At 45.5% G+C, this 22659-nt stretch overlaps 1 pseudogene; it reads left to right on the plus strand.

Moving 5' to 3' along the window:
- Nucleotides 1-22659, plus strand: part of LOC136538299 (probable transcription factor KAN4) — a 77367-nt pseudogene that overhangs the window by 54072 nt on the left and 636 nt on the right.

Consider the following 22659-nt stretch of genomic DNA (forward strand, 5'->3'; position numbering starts at 1 on the left):
TAATCATTGGCTCGGTATAAACCAATCATCATTGATATCTTATTGCCATTGATTAATATTCGCTTAAATAACATGTATCCTGAATGATAACCGATCATTCTTATACAACCCCATGAACTTCAATCGATTCATTCTTGTGAATATGCTGGAATCGGCTATTTAGTCGATTTCCTCTCATATCGGCTCTCAAAGCCGCACATTCGGGACTATCTGGCAATACCGGCACGTTCCGCCCTTAATTACTGATAAGCTTTCTCTCCTTGTCAATTGCAGGGTCAAATTGACCGGCATGTCTCAGGAGAATTGCGCAGGATCGACCACCCTTGCGCTGAAGCTAGGTGGATCTGCTCCATCGAGCGGACCCTTCCGGCTTGCTGCGTGTGTCCTCGGCACGGAGGCGAAAATTCTGTGTCGACATATATCAACCACAACGAATTGAACTAATGTTTTTTTCTTAGCACGTTGCAAGAGTAAACCAAATGGCAGCACAAGGATCAGTCTAATCTTTCCATGTCGTTGTTTTCTTATTTGCTTTATTACTTGATGCAGATGTATCGAACAGTGAAGGGAACGACGGCAGACGGATCATGTGCTGCAGGTAAAACATTACATACATGTCAGCTCCAGAAACATTTCTTTTCCTGAGTTGATATTCCTCAGTAGGGTCATATCACATAATCCTAGCTGAATTATTGGCATGGGGCGTGCCTGGTTAGTATTTCCGGTCAGTCCCATAAAGCACAAGCACTGCCATTCTTTTTCTTAAAAATGAAGTAGCAGTGTTTGTCTTTGAGCTATTACACAGTATCTGGAAACACCTAGGGAATAGCCACATATGTTCATATAGATGTATCTCCGTTGTAAATTTCAGTGATTTGATAGGCATGCATATATAATTTGCTGCAGGCCATGTGCAGATGATGAGAGATATGGGCTTTCTGCAGAGGGGTTGTGAAATGAATGGCTTCGAAAGGTTTAGCAACAGTACTTCCAATGCTACCGCCAATAGTAGGTTTGTACACATCATCGACTGCTTATTATATATAGTATTGTGTCATTGTGTGTGTTAGTATTGCATATATATAATCCGGTACAGTGATGCCCTATATATTTATTCCCTTGCGTTGGTTACTTTTCCTCTGCGAATCTGCATCCTCTATTTTGTCCATTTTGACGATTCACGTGGATACCTTTTGCGCGTGTGTTTAAATTTTTTTAATGTATAATGCACTAATTAATATGGATGGTTGTCTTTTAATAGACTTGGTGTTTAAGTTCGAAGCTATTGTTTTTTGAGTCCCTCTTTGCGAGCAAAAGTTGTTTTTAGTCAGTGTGTGTGTTTTAATAAATAGATGGTCGTGCACATATATAACTTATGCGCAGAGACCGGAATAAAAATCTTTTTTTCCTAAAAAAATGTATAGTGCACGATCATGGCCACTATGATCCCATGCGTCATTTCATATTTCCTTTCTATCCTTTTTTAGAAAAAAATGATCTCTCATGTCTTTCTTGCACTCATGGCTAGTGAGTAGTACTGTTGCTGACTTGCTGTCATGCATCGCTCTTGCATTTCTTCTCTCATCTTCTATAGCTACAGGTTTTGGCCACACATGCTTCTGTATGAGGTGTCCTTCATCCAACTTTAACAAGTCAAACTACAACACGTGTTGCAAGCAGTTTTATCCCCTTTTTTTTCACATGCGACACACCTTTAGGGAGCATTTGATCAAGAAGATATATAGCACCTGTGAAAAATAAAACATAGAAAGAGTCCCGTATGTATTGTACATATTGAGCTTCCCTGTAATCAATGCAATGTGCAATATTTTACTCTCAAATCTCAATCTAGTTAATGTTTTCTGACTTTTTGAATTAATAGGATGGCACTAGCTTGACCACACTTTGATCATCATATGTTCAAAAAGCACAAAACTGTTGGGATGTCTTTCCATTTTAATCAAAATTTATTTATAACGTTCTTCATATAATTAAACTGCATATTATAATAACATATTTGGTAAAAATTAGAACAACTGATTGCACATGTTCAAAGCCATCACTATATTTTTTCTTATTTCCTCTGCCCCAAAAAAAAGAATAAAATCTGGCTTCTCAATGAGTCAAACAATCTCAAGTTTGATTAGGTATCTAGAAAATAATATCAACATTTGTATCTTCAATTTATTACGAAAATATATTCTATGGTTAATCTAGCGATACTTATTATGCATCATAAATATGAATTAGTATCTTTTTGTGTATATATTTGGTCAAACTAATTAAGGATTGTCTCCTCAGATAACAAGGTATCTATTCCTGTTGGGACAGAGGGAGTAACTAGAGGGGGCAGTGGAACCTTATGTCCAATGTTTACGAGATGACACTAGTGAACCCAATAATTTTCTGTCATGTGGTAGTGAAAGGATCATATATACTGACATGCTATTCATGGTTCATGCACATATTTCATATATGGTCAAGTATACTGCTATGACAATAATTTTGGTATGTGTATGTTAACATATATAGAGGTCATAATTTAAATTAAGTTAGCTGTACAATGCCATAATATGTGTTTATATTTATGTTGAATATATAATAGTTAAGACTAATGAGCACCTACTTTTTATTAAATGTTAGTGATGCTCCTTCTCCGATCATAAAATCAAGTACCCTTTTGATATTTGCATGGTCCATGGAGCACTTGCTCACAAATTTATTTCAGTTGATAAGCAAAAACCTTATAAGAAAATGTAACACAAAGCAATTGTTTTTTATATATTCACAATGATCGTTAGTTAAATTCAATAGTTTGACAACACAAAGAGAGATAATTTTAGTTTATTTGAATAATACAGATCACTGTAAAAACCTATACTACAATATGTAGGTATTAGTTAGAATCAAGGACATTGGATGTACATGTACAAAACATTTGAAGTTTTTTCTATTATCCTATACTTTTATGAATAAATCATATAAATGAAAGAATTGTGTACCTAGTTAGGCAGCTGTGGTAACCAATGTGTACAACATAAATGAAGCCGAGGTTGGATCGATGCCTGAATCACAAAAACTGAAAATAAACTTCTCTTTTTTATATCAAACATAAGAAAATTATTAGGGCTAAAACACAATGTGTATGTCAGGTCGTATATACCAGACTGATGGACATTACTTGCATTAAAAAGAGGCTTCCTATATGTAATAATAAATACTACTAATAATGTTTAGGGCACCATCAACAATAGAGTCAACTTGCTATATGAACTTAAAATAAGATAAAAATAGAGAAACCCAACATGCTAGTGTAGAAAAATGTGTGAACATAAACACAAAAAATTAAGAAAGTGTGTGAGCTTAGCTCTTCATGAAAAGCTAACTTATCATTCTCTCTCCTTATTACTCAACATCTATGTGCTAGATTTTTTTAATACTATTCGAGCAGCCCTTAGAAGCTTTCGTCTCAACCGTACCCTTACTTTAGTTATTGCCAGGAAATTGAAGAAAACTTGCCACCCATATTATGCACACAAACTATATATTATACACACACATGTACAATTAATGTTGATATTATTTAAAACTATTTATTTATTTAGTTATTAATTAACATACGCATCGCTTGTTTACATATATAAGCATCAAGATTGAGAATATTTTTTCATATGAACACAATCTCCTCAAAAGATTAACAATAATATTTGTCATGTTACATGGTCATCTTATATATCATATGCATGGGGGTGGGGTGGGGTGGGGTGGGGTGGGGGGTATATTATTGTGATTTTCTAGTTCAAGTGGGCCGTGGGCACCTTGCATGTCTTCGTTCCCGTTGTTGAATGCATGCGTGTCCAGAATTTATTTTAAAAAAAGTGAAACAATTACTCAATCGTTCTCAAATTATAAGACGTTCTGGCTTTTCTAAATACGTAACTTTTGTTATGCATATAAATATATATTATGTCTAGATATATACTAAAAATAATATATCTAAAAAAGCTAAAATATCTTATAATTTTGAACCTAATAATTTATTTTTCTGGTGGTGAGTAGCTGGGGAAGGTACGATGACAGTGTTGTGCATGCATGCATGTCTGATGGTGATGGATGCGTCGTCCTTGGCTGCCGATTCCAAACTCCCACGCACGCACGCATGCAAAAGCAGCTCGCGCGCGCTGGAGGAACCTGAACTGAACGCACACCCTGTGCGGCTGTGCGTCATGCATAGTATGCTGCTGGCAGTGGCAGCAAATATAATGCTCCGATCCAACTAATTGCTGGATCGATCGATCGATTGGATCCCTCTGCTGCGTGCACAGTCGGGCACAGGGATAGAGCCATCTGTCCATGTAGTATCTACCGCGCGCACATGCATCTGCATATATAGCGGCTAGGGTTTTGGCCTGCATGGGGGACACGTCTTTAAAGGGCAAGTAAAGCCCTCTAGCTAGTCATATTATTGCGAAAAAATTGTGGTGCAGAGGCATGCAGCAGTCACCTTATTAATTCATTGCATGGTAGCTGGTACTACGTACTACAGCTAGCTATGGTAGCCAGACACTGGCGGCCAAGGACATCATGATGGATGGCAAGACTTTCTCACCTTGGATTGCCAGATTGCCTCCAACAGATGGAGTCCCACTACTAACTTGCAAATTACTAGCATGCAGCCTGCAGCTAGCTAGCTGTGTTGATGGGCGAGGTCCCTGCGACGGATCGATACACTTATATGCAAGAAGCCGGCTGGCTGGCCGGCCGGCCGGCTGAGCGGCCGCTGCTGCACAGCTGGCCGGCCGGCGACCACCGGTAGTGAGTAGTAGTCGTCGTCCGTTGTGATGATTCATTGAATGTCACTCAGATCCATATCAATTGTCCCCCTGCGCTGCTTCCCATCACTCAGGGTCATAACACATTATATTATGCGACGACGAGAGGTGGTGGCCGGAATCTTGGCAAGAAACAAGTAGAAGAAGACACGAGGACGGAGGGCAGTGCGCGTGGCAGGGGGACATGCTGCTAGCTAGCTGCATGATGCAGTTGCCGCAGTCTGACTCTATATAGCTATCCGATCCATCCATCCATCGTCCATTGCCCTTGACCGAAAGCCTGCGTGCAGGTACCATGCATGCTCCAGCACTATAGTGTAGAGCTCAGCTCACAGCCATGCAGGCATGCAGTGCAGCCCGGCCGGCCAGCTGCTTAAGTAGAGTTGGCACGGTAGTGGCGAGCATGGACAGGCCAGGTTGCCAGCAGCAGCAGCCAGCAGCCAGCAAGCAGCTAGCGCATTGCATTAACACACTCGCTCGACACTGCATTTCAGTCCAGACAGTGCACCTAGCTGTAGTAATCCTTCATGCACGCACTTGCATATTGTGCGTGCTTCGTGTGATGGAGGAGTGCGTGGCATCCATTTAGCTAGCTCCTCCGTAGTGGGGATGGTGAGAGCAGCTAGGTACTGGCACCCAGAGTCCCAGACCCAGCATGCAGCTAGCAGTTGTAGTAGATTACTAGAGATCCTCTCTCTCTCTCTCTCTCTCTCGATCGACCACGACCAGCCTGCTGGCCGTGTGGCAGATTGGAGTTAATTCCTTGTGTACCTAGGACTACGATAGATATAAGCCCTTGTTTAGTTTAATCCAAAATCCAAATTTTGGCACTATGCAAAAAGAAGATTCCCCGTCACATCAAACTTGCGGTATATGCATGGAGTACTAAATGTTGACGAAATCAAAAACTAATTGCACAGTTTGGTTGTACTTTGCGAGACGAACGTTTTGAGCCTAATTAGTCAACGACTGGACAATTATTACCAAATACAAACGAAATACTACAGTGCATGTACAGTGATTTCGCCGGCGGCGATTCGGGCAACTAAACGCGGCCTAAGATGCATGCGTCCTCCTCCTGCTGCTCCTCTGCATGCATCTTTGTTCGTGTAATCTGATGTTTTTAACTGTTTTGCTGCCTGTCGTTGTATTCATTGCGTCTCTTCAGCTGGTACACCGTACTACTCAGTGAGTCACGAGACTGATTCTCTCTTCGATCTCTCCTTTTCTCTCTCTGCGTACCGCGTACGACCTGGTACGTAGTATAGCATCAAACTAGGAGTATCTATACTGCGATAACGGAAGGTTCTGTGCACTACCCTACATGGGTATATATATACACACACATGAGGAAGTTATTTCCTATTCTCAGGGAGTAGTTACTCCCATGCATATATCTTTAGATTTAGGGTGTATATGGCTCGACGAAGTGTATGTAGACGAAGTATATAATCACACTAGACCAGTCAAGTATACATAGAGTATATGGTTATACTTATTTTATATACTACTGTCATAGTATTATAATAACATATTAAAAATATGGGTTCTTTTGAAAAAATTTCATGTAGTAAGATTTAATTTGTAGTATCTTAAAATAAGTATATAAACATACTCAAATTGATCAATGGGTATGCAAACATACGCAATGTGGTTTATCGAAGATGGGAGTAACTACTCCTAGGAGTAGAAAAAATGTGTCCCACTTATATATATGTATGTATGTATATGAACAAAGTACTGATAGATGATCATTGACGTATGTACGTATGTTGTTCGTACATATACGTCGTTTGCATGCATGATGCAGAATGCAAGCAGCTGCAGGGTCGCCAGCAGGGAAGCAGGAGGTGGCCTGGTTCTTGCGGCCACCACGCTTCGCACACCAAAGTGGGGCGGTGCCGCTGCCGCTGCCCTGTCCCTACCTCATGTCTGCCCACCACAACCGCTACTTGCTCTCGCAAAATCAGGTACGGTGATTATAACTCTCTATGTACATGTATTATTATATATATTAGCACCTCTCTATCGATCGTAAATATAAATCTAATCTCTCAGCTCAGCTCGCATTGAGTACAGACATATATAGAGACAGAGAGACTGTACTGTACTGATGCAGCTGTTGCTTACCAATATTGGTGTTTTGGGCAAGCTAACTAATTACGATCAAATAAATATATCATTCTACTTCATTTCTCCCCACTATCACTACTGAATTCAGGCGCTTTGCCGAGTGCGTGCAGCACTCGGCAAAGCCCCAAATACACTCGGCAAAGGCTTTGCCGAGTGCCGCACTAGGCAATGGCCACTCGGGAAAAAAATGGCCGGCAAAGCAGCCTTTGCCAAGAGCCATTTGTCGGGCACTCGGCAAAACTTTTGCCGAGTGCCGAGCCAACCCTCGGCAAAGAAAACGGCCCAGGAAACGGTGACAGCGGCTTTGCCGAGTGCCAACCCAGACGGCACTCGGCAAAGTTTTTTGTTTTTAATTTTTTTTAAAATTCTTTCTTTGCCGAGCGCCGCCCGGGATGGCACTCGGCAAAGTTTTTAATTTTTTTAAAAAATTTCTTTGCCGAGCACCGCCCGGGATGGCACTCGGCAAAGTTTTTTATTTTTTTGTTTAAAAATTTCTTTGCTGAGCGCCGGACGGGTGGCACTCAGCAAAGTTTTTAATTTTTTTAAAAAAAATCTTTGCCGAGTGCTATAGTCATGGCACTCGGCAAAGCTGGGAAACGGGTTGCTACATTTTTCAACTTTGCCGAGTGCAGTGACTATTGCACTCGGCAAACTGACCAAAAACAGTTTTATTTTCATTTTTTACATTCCATCATGACAAACACAAATTATCACATATATCTCACATCCATCCAAACATGCATCACATATTTATCACATCCATCGCATATATCACATTCATCACATATACCACATACATCAATCCAAACATCTATGGCATATATCACAGTTATCCAAATATACCACTAGTGCATGACAAGTATATCAGAAATCCATCACGAAGTGAACAACAAATGCAAATACAACTAATGCTACTCATCAGAAAGGTGGAAACTGAGTGCTTGGTGAAGGAAAAGCTGGATCAGTCGGAGGCGCATGAGCTGGATTATTTGAACCCTCCGATTGAGGCTGCACAAAGGAGAAGACATTGCATGTGTTAGACAAGATTACTTGGATAGCTAATCTAGGTCATACAAGCAAAGCACAAGCAAAAACTCACAGGAGTAGCTGCAACTGTAGGAGTCGGAGGTGGAGCGAACAACCCAGGTGGCACAGCTAGACCCGTATGTTGCCCAAGAGTCTACATGAACTGCATCATTTCCGCCATCCTCTGCGCCTGGGCCTCTCGTGCGGCCCGCTCGGACTGCAGCTGGGCCGCCAGGTCCTGACGTTGCCTTGCATCTTCTTCCAGCTGAGCCTGCAATATTTCACTCCAATGTTTCAGTAATGCAAAGCTAATTAAGGTGTGTAAAGATCAATCTACGACGAGTGAAACAGGAATAACCTCGAGTGCGTCGACCCGTTGCTGTGAAGCGCTTGACCGTGGCCGTATGGACGGGCCTTCACTCGTGCTCCGTGCTTAGATCTGGGAGAGAGAGGGAGTAGAGGTCGAGTCGATGACGCCATCACCAAGCCAGTACCGCCCATGCTTCTTGCCTCCACCCACCCTCATGACGATCTTTGCATCAAAGTCCTAGGTGCTCGGGTCATACTGTGGCCCATGGATCGACCTTGCCGCCGATGTGTACTCACTGATGCGGGTGTGAACGCTCGGGTTGGTGTACGCCTCGGGCGGGTCCTCCGGGTTGTAGGAGATGGCGGATGTCGCCTTGCCCTTGTGGGACATACACCATGCCTGGAAGTCGGAGCATTGCTGACCACCATGTGCCTCTGACTACGAGAAAGACAACAAGATGATTAGAAATCAAGCATAATTGAGCGTCGGAATAGATAAATGAATTCGCGTACCCATAATTGTTTGTATCCGACGAGGTTGCGGTTGCCTTGATGGTGTGCTGGACCTTGCATCTGCAAACGCCGCTCCCGAGCAGCTTCGTGCGTCTCAGCCCACGCGGGCGTGAACCACTTGTCCATGATCATCGCCCAGCACTCGGGATACGAGGAGCACCACTAGGGACACATCTACACATCATCAAGTATTTGATATATAAAAAGATCAAATTAAACAAACTTACACTACTACAGAATATTTATCTGTGTCGGGCGTTTTGGGTTTTCCGCGGCGGGCAAACCGGTCCGCCGCCGCCGAAAGGCTACGGTAAATCGTGGCTTCCCGCGGCGGAGAGCTTTGCCCGCCGCGGTTAATCATTCAGGAAAAACAAAAAAAAAAGAAAAAAAGCCCACATGGGCTTGGATCCGGGCCGCACTGAACCTAGATCCCGCCGCCACTGTCGATTGGATCCGCCGCAGCTCCAACCCGCCGCACCGCCGGAGGGAGAGGAAGGGCTGGGGTGGGCGCCACGCCCACTGGATCTGCGCCGTCGTTGATTGGGTGGGAGGGAGACGATGCCCCGCCGTGGATCCGTGATGTTGCGGCGGGTTGGGGCCGTCCCTCCATGGATCCGTGCCGTCGCGGTGGGTTGGCGCCGCCCCGTCGTGGATCCGCGTCAGACGGGCCACACCGCTGCTCGCCACCGTGCGCGGAGGAGCACCTGTCGCCGCTGCTCGCCACCATCGTCGGGATCTGCAAGGGTGCGAGTGTGAGAGGGACAAGATCCACCATTGATCTGAGAGAGAAGAAAGAGGGCTCCACACCTTGTGCCGGATCCGTCGCCGCCGCCGAGGCCTCCATGTCGGCGTCGGGGCCTCCACGCCGGCCGGAGGAGGGAGAGGAAGAGGCGCCACCGGGGCCTCCACCGCCAGCCGAAGGAGGGAGAGGAAGGGGCACCGTCGGGGCCTCCACCACCGCTGTCGGGGCGGCCTGACCTGGAGCGCGTGGGGAGGAAGAGAGTGGGGAGGAAGAGAGGGAGGAGGAAGAGAGTGGGGAGGAAGAGAGGCCAACTGCGCGACAGGAACATAGTGGGGACGCTGACTACGCCCCCTGAAACCCTAAGTATACCTATATATACGTGTAGACAAATATCGGGCCAGCTTGGGCCTGATGGGCCTAGGCCTTTTCCGTGGCGAGCTTTTAACGTTGTCCGCCACGGTAAATTGATTTACCGTGGCGGACACCTTACGATGTCCACCACAGTAAATAGGGTATTTACCGTGGCGGGCATCTTAATATGTCTGCCACGGTAAATCGATTTACCATGGCGGGCAAAAGTGCCCGCTGCGGTAAATAAAAAATGCCTGCCGCGATAAATCGTGGGATTTACCGCAGCAGGCAAAAATAGGTGCCCGCCATAGAGTGCAAAAGTGCAACGCTGCGCATATTCGTTTGTGTAGTAGTGTTAATCTTAAAATGAATCAATATTAATGTTCTTTATCTACCTCAAGGTACTGGTCCCGGGTCAGCGTCATCTTTCTTGCTTCTTCTTTGCTGACCTTCTCTCCAAGTTTTGACCCATAGTAGGTTATGATGCTCTGGATGCGTGTCTCGTGATGCATATCGGTGACGAGTTTTTTACAGGCTTTGGTAGCCACCAAATCTGCCCTGGCTTCAGATCCCTCCTCACATCTGAAATAAGTCTGCATACAGACGCGATGTATCCATTCATTATTTCAAGAAAAGTCCAATGACTGCGATGTATTGAGCAGTGTAGTGCGAGGGAGACTTACCCAAAACTCCGCCTTCACCCGCTCCGTCTTGTTGGGGTAACCCACATCGGGGGTGGCGGCGTAGTGGTCAAACATACAGGGTGGCTCCCTCCTGCTGGCGTAGTCGACCAGGCCAGGATAGTGTTGCCTACACAGAAGACCCAGGACGCCATTGACCAGGCGTCTGTGACCACCACCCGACACAATTGTCCAGTTCCTGCATAAGTAATTAAGAAAAATTATTAGTTTCTCTATCGATTTTCAACATATCATATGAAGTGGTGGTGATTAAATCTAAAGTTACTTACTTTTGCCCTTCGGGTTGAATCATTGGGCGTTGGTGAGGAAGCGGAACCGAAGGGAGGCTCGCCGGATCCTCGCAAGTAGACGTTGGACGAACCAGAGGAAGCGGAACCCTGATATTGGGCATGGGAACTTCCCATGAACACACCAGGCGCAGAATATCCCATATGCCAGGAAGTCATGCAGGGAGTAGTGGTACCAAACATTGAAAGGTCCTAATATGGCTAGAGGGGGGGTGAATAGCCTATTTAAAAATCTACAAATCAACTAGAGCAATTTGATTAGTATGACAAATAGCTTAATGCAAACTTGCTCTAGCTCTACAAGGGTTGCAAGCCACCTATCCAACAATTCTAGTTGCAATGATTACTTAGGCACACAAACTTGCTATGTAATTACTCACTAAGAGCTCTCAACCTTGCTACTCTAAAGAGCTCAACTAGATGAATGTAAATAATAAAGCAAGCTCTCAATTCTAATTACACTAAAGAGCTTGTGTCAACTAGTTTGCAAGAATGTAAATAAGTGAGTAGGGTGATTATACCGACGTGTAGGGGATGAACCAACCACAAGATGAATATATAGCCAATCACCGGGAGAATGCCAAAGACAAGAGAATCGATTTACTCCCGAGGTTCACGTGCTTGCCAACACGCTACGTCCCCGTTGTGTCGACCAACACTTGGTGGTTCGGTGGCTAAGAGGTGTTTCACAAACCTCGTCCACATGATAGGACACCGCAAGAACCGACCCACAAGTGAGGTAACTCAATGACACGAGCAATTTTACTAGAGTTACCTTTCGGCGCTCCGCCGGGGAAGGTACAACTCCCCTCACAATCACCAACTCATGCCGATCCTCCACTGCTGCTCCAACCGTCTAGGTGGTGGCAACCACCAAGAGAAACAAGCGAAATCCGTAGTGCAACACGAATACAAAGTGCCACTAGATGCAATCACTCAAGCAATGCACTTGGATTCTCTCCCAATCTCACAAAGATGATGGATCAATGATGGAGATGAGTGGGAGGACTTTGGCTAAGCTCACAAGGTTGCTATGTCAATGAAAATGTGCAAGAGTGTGCCCTTGAGCCGGCCATGGGGCTATAAATAGAGCCCCAATCAAATAGAGCCGTTATACCACTTCACTGGGCAAAATGCGCTCTGACTGGACGCTCTGGTCATACTGACCGGACCCTGGACTCAGTGTCTGGTCTCCCGATGGATGCCACGCATCACTTGCTTCAAACACAGTTCGTCAGATTCCAACGGCTACGAGACTGACCAGACGCTCCGGCAAAACTGACTGGACACTGAAGCCTCAGCGTCCGGTCATTTCTAGTAAGCTCCCCGAGGTGTATTTCTTCAACCGGACGCGTCCGGTCCACCTTGATCGGACCCTGACCAGCGTCTGGTGCAATACCCTAGGTACTGTGCCGACCGACCAGCTCGACCGGACGCATGCTGCCAGCGTCCAGTGCTTTCAGACCCAGCGTCCGATCAGTTGATCGACGCCAGCGTCTTCGCGACCAACTTGTTTTCACTTCTAACTTCTTCACCCTTGCTCCAATGTGCCAACCACAAGAATTTGCATCCGGCGCAATAGAAAATAGGCATTCCATTTTCCCGAAAGCGCCGAATAGAAGAGAGGGACCCAAACCCATCTCAACCCTGCAAACACCACCTCCTTTGTAGATGCGCCAACACCACCAAGTGTATCACCTTGTGCACAAGTGTTAGCATATTTTCACAAACATTTTCAAGGGTGTTAGCACTCCACTAGATCCTAAATGCATATGCAATGAGTTAGAGCATCTAGTGGCACTTTGATAACTGCATTCCGATACGAGTTTCACTCCTCTTAATAGTACGGCTATCTATCCTAAATGTGATCACACTCACTAAGTGTCTTGATCACTAAAAATGGCTCCTACATTTTATACCTTTGCCTTGAGCCTTTTGTTTTTCTCTTTCTTCTTTTCCAAGTTTAAGCATTTGACCATCACCATGCCATCACCATTGTCATGATCTTCACCATTGCTTCATCACTTGGGGTAGTGCTACCTATCTCATAATCATCTTGATAAACTAGGTTAGCACTTAGGGTTTCATCAATTAACCAAAACCAAACTAGAGCTTTCAAACGTGCATTTTGAAGGTTGTCTTTGTAGCTCAGTCGTATGTCCATAACCCTTCGTCCCAAGAACGGACCAATTCATCAAACACAGGCTCCATGAACACACCCTACTCCCTGGGTGTCCAGGAATTATCAACGACAAGAATACGTTATGTCATTGAAAAGAGACACCGGGGGGGGGGGAGATTAAGGGGGATAACGAAGATAGGCCAATATGTGTATGGGGCAGCCATCATTCCATAAGGATTGAACCCATCTGTTGTCAGCGCGACACGTACATTACGAGCCTCATCTGCTTTGTCACGATGTTTGTCATTAAAGCGGATCCAAGCTTCACCATCGAATGGATGTACCATCTTGTCAGGATTGTACTGTTTGCCATTTTTGTGCCATGTCATCTGTTTCATGGATTCCTCGGTCATGTATAGCCGTTGGATCCTTGGTAGGAATGGAAGGTATCGTAGGATTTTCACGGGGATCGTAAGTTGCCTCTTTTGGCCATCATCAGAGTCTACCTCCAGGTACCTAGAGGATTTACACTTTGCACAAAACTTTGCATGCTCGTGTTCTTTCCTAAACAGGACGCACCCCTTGGGACAAGCATGTATCTGCTCATACGGCATCTTAAGTGTACGAAGGAGTTTATGTGACTCGTACATGCTCTTTGGCAGAATGTGGCCCTCCGGAAGCAGGGTGCCAATCACGACCAACATCTTATCGAAGCCTTCTCGACTCAAGTTTAACTCGGACTTCAACCCCATTAAGCGTCCAATGGCATCCAGTTGAGACACCGTTGACCGATCATGAACGGGTTTCTGTGCTGAGTCCATCATGTCGTAGAACGCCTGTGCGGCTGCCTCCATCTCCTCCTTCTCACGTCCATCATCGAACTGGCCATGGCGAAAGTCATCTAACATGTCTGCTACCCCCGCATCAGCATCAAAAGCCTCCACCTGTGGTCTCACCACCTCCTCTCTCATATGATGGGCTTCACCAAGGTGGACCCACCGGGTGTAGTCCGACGTAAATCCATTATTCACAAGATGTTTACCCATTTCTACCTTGTTTACCCTTCTCCTATTTCCACATTTGCTGCAAGGACACAAAACTAGGCAATGTCCTTTAGCAGCCTTGCAAATGCACTATTCAAGAAAGCATCGGTCTTGTTCATCCATTCCGTGGTGTAATCACTCTGACTTCTCCAGCCCGTGTACATCCACTAACGATCATCCATCCTCTAACATATGTATCAGCGAGTAATGTAACCATCAATTGCATCTACATGGTGTTCCTACTGTCTAATAGGTGAGGATAGGTCCTAATCCCACCCGCGGATGCATAAATGAGGTTAGTTTCCATGCTCTGCTCCTATCCGAGACAGAATTTTGGCAGCACCTCCCCGCTGTTCTCCGGATACATGTCCTGCCGAACAAGAGTGCGTATCCGGAGAACAACAGGGTGGTGATGCCGAAACTCTGTCTCGGACGGGAGCAGACCATGGAAACTAACCCATCTACGCATACGCGGGCTGTCCAAAAAACATGGACAATCCGAAACAGATACGGTCATAGATATACAAAGATCTGCATACCTCCAACCGTATCTCTTTCGAATGGGAGATGCCTAACTAGGTTACGCGATCTACGACCATGATACGAAAAGAGGGGTTATACCTAGGGTGGCGGCGGAGTCAGGCTAGCGGGGCCGTGGTGGGTTGGTGCAGTGGCGAGGCAACGCGGTGTAGGCAGATCGGCAAGGCGACGGGAACTCCGACTTGGCTCCGACAGGCTCTTCTCTACAAAAATGGAACAAAATACTGTCATTTAAAAAAATTCAACAGAACCTCCCCTGCACGGTGAAGTTTCCAAAACCTGCAAAAAACAACGGCACGATGGCCGACAAGCACATATGTCTCAAGAGAAGCCATGTAGTTTGGATATCAATCCATGCAGAAGAATATATCCAAGTAGTACCACTACTTCTACTACTACTTCCACTATTGCTACTACTACTACCACTAGTTCTACTACTACTACTACAACTATTGCTACTACTACTACCGCTAGTTCTACTACTACTACTACCACTACTTCTACTACTACTACCACTACTTCTACTACTACTACCACTAGTTCTACTACTACTACCACTGCTTCTAATACTACTACTACCACTAGCACTACTACTACAACTATCACTACCACGACAACAATAAGAGAGAAGGCATACCTGATGGGCGCCGGGGGTAGGGGCGGGCGGCGTCGGGGTTGCCGGAGTTGGGAACATGGTCGGGCACGGGTGGCATCGGGGCACGCAGTGCACGGGGCGTGGCCGGGGGTAGGGCCGGCGCGGCCGCGGGCAGGGCGCGGCCGGCCACAGGGCTGGCGTTGGCATAGCCGTGGGCAGGGCACGGCGGCAGGGCCGGCGCGGCCACGGGCAGGGCATGACTAGGGGCTACCGGGGGTGGGGGCAGGTGCAGGGAGGGGCTAACATATGTATCAGCGAGTAATGTAACCATCAATTACATCTGCATGGTGTTCCTAGTGTCTAATAGGTGAGGATAGGTCCTAATCCCACCCGCGGATGCATAGATGAGATTAGTTTACATGCTCTACTCCTATCCGAGACAGAATTTCGGCAGCACCTCCCCGCTGTTCTCTAGATACATGCTCTGCCAAACAAGAGTGCGTATCCGGAGAACAACAGGGAGGTGATGCCGAAACTCTATCTCGGACCAGAGCAGACCAAGGAAACTAACCCATCTATGCATCCACAGGCTGGCCAAAAAATTTGGACAATCCAAAATAGATACGGTCATAGATATACAAAGATCTGCATACCTCCAATCGTATCTCTTTCGAACGGGAGACGCCTAACTGGGTTACGCGATCTACGACCATGATACGGAAAGAGGGGTTATACCTAGGGTGGCGGCGGGGTCAGGCTAGCGGGGCCATGGCAGGTCGGTGCAGTGGAAAGGCAACGCGGTGTAGGCAGACCGACATGGCGACGGGAACTTTGACTTGGCTCCGATGGGCTCTTCTCTACAAAAATGGAACAAAATACTGTCATTTAAAAAAATCTGCAGAACCTCCCCTGCACGGTGAGGTTTCCAAAACCTGCAAAAAACAATGGCACGATGGCCGACAAGCACATATGTCTCAAGAGAAGCCATGTAGTTTGGATATCAATCCATGCAGAAGAATATATCCAAGTAGTACCACTACTTCTATTACTACTTCCACTATTGCTACTACTACTACCACTAGTTCTACTACTACTACTACAACTATTGCTACTACTACTACCACTAGTTCTACTACTACTACCACTACTTCTACTACTACCACCACTAGTTCTACTACTACTACCACTAGTTCTACTACTACTACCACTGCTTCTAATACTACTACTACCACTAGCACTACTACTACAACTAATACTACTACAACTATCACTACCATGATAACAATAAGAGAGAAGGCATACCTGATGGGCGCCGGGGGTAGGGGCGGGCGGCGTCGGGGTCACGGTCGGGGTCACCGGAGTCGGGAACGTGGTCGGGCACAGGTGGCGTCGGGGCGCACAGTCCACGGGGCGCGGTGGTGACAGAGCTGGCGTTGGTGGGCCAGGGGCAGTGCGTGGCCGAGGGTAGGGCATAGCCGGCCGTAGGGCCGTCGTTGGCGCGGCCGCGGGCAGGGCACGGCGGTAGGGCTGGCGCGCCCCCTTCTCCTTGTCCGTCTACTGAACCAGCTCGTCGTCGTCTCAGGGCCTTGCCTCCTCCTCGTCCTCCTCACGCTGTGTGGTAGGAGGCGGCGGCGGCTGCCTCCTACAGCCGCTACTCCTCCTCCTCCTCCTGTCCGACGGACCCTTACTTGGAGCGGCATCTGCAGTGCGTCGTGTTTGGTAAAGCGAGGACACGTCCCTGTGATGGTCACTTTGGCCCGCCATCTTTGTTCAATCACCTACAATTAAAAAGAATAAACAAGTCGTCATTAGAAATAGAAATAGATGCAAAATAAACAAAACATAATTACAAAAACATAGTATTACATGATTAGAAATAATCTTCATGATTGGGATTAGCTGGATCATAGGTCTCGCCATCACTATCAACATTGTCATTGCCCAAATAATCAACACTATCTGAAGGAGGAATGTTGTCTTCATTGTCATTGCCTAAACGTAATCGCTCAAGCATTTTGAAGTCCTTCACATTTTGCACCTCATCTCCAGCGTCCACATCGTCAACCCTTTCATTATCTAGTTCCATTCCGATGGCTTCGGTTAAGTCTATCTCAAACCTCCCTTCTAGCCCCTCTTCTTGAAAGAACTCTTCGTCATATGTGTGTGGGTTGAAGTTGTAATCTTCATCGTTTGGGACACGGTAGTTTACCGTGTGGCGAAGACCTTGTGCACGATATCCCAACCCTTAAGATGCCCTTTGGTTTGGCACGCGTATGACGTATAATAAACATGCGTGGCCTGTTGAGCCAAAATATAGACATCGTCTCCTAGGATAGACGGAATCCTGTCGAATTTCGACTAGCCCAAGATTAGGGGTCCAGTTCTAGTTACTCGAGTATCAAACCAATGGCATTTGAATATGACAGGATAAAAAGGTTTGGCACCATAAAATGAAAGTTTGTAAATTTCTTCAATTCTTCCATAATAGTCGAGGCCATCAGTGCCGGGCGTAAAAACTCCACTATTTGTGGTTTTTTATTAGGCCGACTCTGCTCGTAGCTTGCTGTGTGAAAGCGATATCCATTCACGTCATAACTGGTAAGTGACCTGACCCTTAAGGCACAGTCGTTTGCAACTTGTCTCAACTCATCACTTATAGACACATCGGTTTGTGCCTGCAAGCTCAAGCAGGATAGATCATTATATTATTCGAACATACAAGCAACTTGGAATGTCGAACTAAGTACGAGCTAAATTGGACGGTACCATATTTTTGAACCAAGAAATGAAACCAGGGCCTCCCTGGTCCCGCACCCTATGAAAGAAGGGTATCATTTTCCTGCGGGGTAGGATCCCTTGATTGATGCCAGGATTCACGAAGAAATTCCCTGTACCAATGAGAAACAAGGGAGTTGGATGCAGAATAGTGACGGCATACTGAAACAAGTTCGTTGAGAACTTACCTCACATACGGCTGCACCTTGATAAGGTTGGTCAACACATATAGCATTTTACTGCGCCACTCTTCAATACTCAAGTGCTTAGTGGTCGATGCACTTGCGCTTCAGAGTTGCCCTTGGAAAAGGCTGAGGTTCGATTCATTTTCGCCAGCATTATAATGAAGGGGTAGATTATGCACGCTAGGAAGGTTCTCAGTGTAGTATTTTTCTGTGAAGTTTGACACCTCCTCTAGAATGTATGCCTCTGCAATGGAAGCCTCAATTTTGGCTTTATTTCTATATTTTTTGCGAAGAGTCTTTAGACATCTCTCGATTGGATAGCACCAACGGGCCTGCACGCCCCCCCCATTCGTGCCTCATATGGGAGGTGCATAATCAAATGCCGCATCGACAAGAAGAAGTCGGGTGGAAAGATCTTCTCCAACTTATAGAGCAACACAGGTGCCCCTTTTTCCAAGTCATCAATGATGGTCCGAGATAGCTCCTTAGCACAAAGCTGGCGCAAAAAATAGCTCAACTCTGCCAGCACTAGACAGACATGCTTAGGGACATAGCCTCGAACCATCGCCGGAAAGAAGCCTGCTCAATCCATATGTGGTAGTCATGACTCTTCATCCCGTTGACTTACAGAGTAGATAAGTTCACTCCCCTCTTTAGATTCGCAGCATACCCATCAAGGAACATTAGCGTCTGGATCCATTCAAGTACTTCCCTCCTTTGTTTGCTGGTCAAGACGAAATCGGCCTGAGGCCTTCTCCAATTCTTATCGCCTCTAGGAGGCTGCCTCTCTTGATTTGGTCTATCGCATAATGTTGACAGGTCCGCTCTAGCCTTAGGGTTGTCCTTAGACTTTTCAGTGTCCATGAGTGTTTCCTAAAGTGCCTCGGCGATATTCTTTTCAGTGTGCATTACATCAATGTTTTGTGGCAGAAGAAGGTCATCAAAATAGAGGACCCTCGTCAAGCCCGACTTATGAGTCCACATATGTTGCTCACCATATCCCACAAAACCACTTTCTTGATTGGCCACGAGAGCATCTATCTGAGCATGGCAGGGGCCTGCCGCGGGGAGGGGCTGCCGGGGGCGGGGGCAGGCGCGGGGAGGGGCGGTCGGGGGCGGGGGCGGCGCGGGGCAGGGGCTACCGGGGGCAGGGGGTAGGCGTGGGTAGGGGCTGCGGCGGGTGACTGCGGCAGCAGGCGCGCGGAGTCGGCGGCGGCGCAGTCGCTGGCGGGCGTAGGGGCGGCTGCGGGCCTTTTTTTCTAAGTGGCTGGCTGCCGGTTTTGTTTAATGGACAGGGCTCTTTGCCGAGTGCCCTGATCTCGCACTTGGCAAAGGAGGCTGGTTTGCCGAGTGTCAAATTGGGGCACACGGCAAAGATTTTTTCTTTTTTTAAATCTAAACCCTAAACTGCACTCCATCGTATTTAAAAAAACAAAATTACCACTTTGCCGAGTGCTAGGCAGAGAGGCACTCGGCAAACATTTTAAAAAAAATTGGCACGCTCTTTGCCGAGTGTCCCCACGCACACTCGGCAAAGGGAACACTTTGTCGAGTGCTTACCATCTAGCACTCGGCAAAGAGCATATTTGCCGAGTGTCAAAAGATGACACTCGGCAAACCATATTTTTTTTGTATTTGACCTCCAAACTTTTTCTGTAGTCGTCTTACAGTACTTGGTATTCCATGTCGAAATTTGGTACATTTCCTAAATTGTTTACTATATTTATTTAATTTATTTCATTTACTTGAATTTTTTTGGAAAATGCAAATTTGAACTGCACGTGCATCGAATAATGGAATTTAATGATTCAAAAAATAATATTCATGGTATTGAGTGTAGTGTGAGGCCGTATCCAGGAACGGACCTAAAATTTCGAACATCTTGTTCACGAAACATGACCACGAACTTGCAAATGGATTATTTTTAAATTCTATAAAATGCAAACGAAGTCCGAAAATCATGAAACTTTTCGAGATGTCATGATATCATATGTGGAGGATGTGATAAAAATTTGAGAAGGTTTGGTGCAAGTTATCACGTACGATGCTTACAAACCAGGACATCTCCACATGTGATATCAGATATTCGGCAAGTTATCACGTACGATACTTACAAACCTCATCTACGCATCCGCGGGTGGAATTAGGACCTATCCTCACCTATTATACAGTAGAAACACCATGTAGATACAATTGATGGTTACATTACTCGCTGATACATATGTTAGAGGATGGATATCACATGTGGAGATGTCCTGGTTTATAAGCATCGTACGTGATAACTTGCACCAAACCTTCTCAAATTTTTATCACATCCTTCACATACGATATCATGACATCTCGACAAGTTTCATGTTTTCTGGACTTCGTTTGCATTTTATAGAATTTAAAAACAATTCATCCGCAAGTTCGTGGTCATGTTTCGTGAACAAGATGTTCGAAATTTCGGGTCCATTCCTGGATACGGCCTCACACTACACTCAATACCATGAATATTATTTTTTGAATCATTAAATTCCATTATTCGATGCATGTGCAGTTCAAATTTGCATTTTCTGAAAAAATTCAAGTAAATGAAATAAATATAGTAAACAGTTCGGGAAATGTACCAAATTTCGACATGGAGTACCAAGTACTGTAAGAGGACTACATAAAAAGTTTAGAGGTCAAAATACAAAAAAAATTGGTTTGCCGAGTGTCATCTTTTGACACTCGACAAATATGCTCTTTGCCGAGTGCCAGATGGTAGGCACTCGGCAAAGTGTTCCCTTTGCCGAGTGTTCATGGGGACACTCGGCAAAGAGCGTGCCAATTTTTTTTAAATGTTTGCCGAGTGCCTCTCTGCCTGGCACTCGGCAAAGTGGTAATTTTGTTTTTTTAAATACGATGGAGTGCGGTTTAGGGTTTAGATTTTTTAAAAAAAAGAAAAAATATTTGCCGAGTGCCCCGATCTGGCACTCGGCAAACCGGCAGCCCTAGTCCTTTGCCGAGTGTCAGGGTTTGGCACTCGGCAAAGAAGTGGTTTGCCGAGTGCCTACCCACTGGCACTCGGCAAACCTGGACGCCAGGCGGCGGCCGTTACCTGACGCCGTTTTTTGCCGAGCGCCAAAGTTTGCCGAGTGCCTCACACTCGGCAAAGCCTTCTTTGCCGAGTGTATATATTTGCCGAGTGCGGCACTCGGCAAAATAGCTCTTTGCCGAGGGCCCGTTTTTTAGCCCACGGCAGAAAGTTGCACTCGACAAAGACCCTGTTTTCTGTAGTGTATTAAAAAGAAAGGGACACCCAAACGGGCAAAATTACATAAAATTATATCATTATCCTACTTCATTTGAACAAGTTTTTGGTCGACTAAATGACCCAAAGTAATTAGAACTTGCATCCTGGGGCCTATAGTACAGTTACTAATATATATTGTTACTCAATGAAGGTTCAGTTCCGTGCAGTCTAGCATCATGTGTGGTCCGTTAGATCGTAGGATCCAAGGTTGTTGATCAACAAATATCTCGCCATATAATTTAGTAGTCCGTAATGCTTCCTGGATGTCTGCCTCCCCACATGATTTATTATACTCGTACATTCAAGGAGAACATTTCCTTGCATGCTAATTGCAGTACGGACATTGAATGATTTTCTTCATGCACTATGTTACTGCTCTCTGGTACTCCGAAGGGTTTAATTAATTGGGCTAGTAATGTTGTAATAATACAATATTCTGATTGTTGGGGATAAACAGCACATCTTTCATCAATAATGTTTGTTGCAGCAGAACCGTACCCTCGCTCTGTTAATTCCACAGAGCTACTCACTCCAGGCAAAAAGTATCTATAGAAACGTCACCATATATACGACGCATGCATGCAGCTGCAGTGGCAGAGTGTCTTTACTTGAGTTTGGTCCACGGGCAGCCAGTGCTTAGTTAGATGAGCCACATTGCAATGCATGCAAGAAAATGTTCTCTTGTTTGCCAGATCCATTATATATATTTCACAACTAAAAAAAACAAGAAAATATTTTCCTAGTACGTAATCAGATCCTCCTGTACATACATATGTTATATTATTATTTGTTATTAGGCTTGGCAAATACAGTGGCAGAAAAGCTATGCTACCTGTTGACGTTGTCGCGATTCATAATGGCACTTTCCACGTACGGCCAGAGCGAGATGCTGCTGGAACCACACATGTAGCTAGACTAGGCACTATATATTTCCCTTTAGATCTCGTGTTGTATTGCTTTGCTGGAGCCACCCAACACTACTTGGATCCTCACTACTTCAGTAGAGAGAGAGAGAGCAAGTGAGCAACGAGCTGAAAGTGCTAAGTGAGCAACGAGCTGAAAAGTGCTATGACACACTTTAAACAATGGCTCCGTTCGCTTCACTGAAAAAACAAGTTGAAACATTATTCTGGCTGATTTGTTGTGAGAGAAAAACACTGTTATGGCTGAAAAAACAAGCAGAAAAAGACGGATTGTAAAAGAAGCCAACAGGGCCAATATCCATCTA

Source organism: Miscanthus floridulus, chromosome 2, assembly GCF_019320115.1.
Source record: "Miscanthus floridulus cultivar M001 chromosome 2, ASM1932011v1, whole genome shotgun sequence".
Taxonomy (NCBI): Eukaryota; Viridiplantae; Streptophyta; class Magnoliopsida; order Poales; family Poaceae; genus Miscanthus; species Miscanthus floridulus.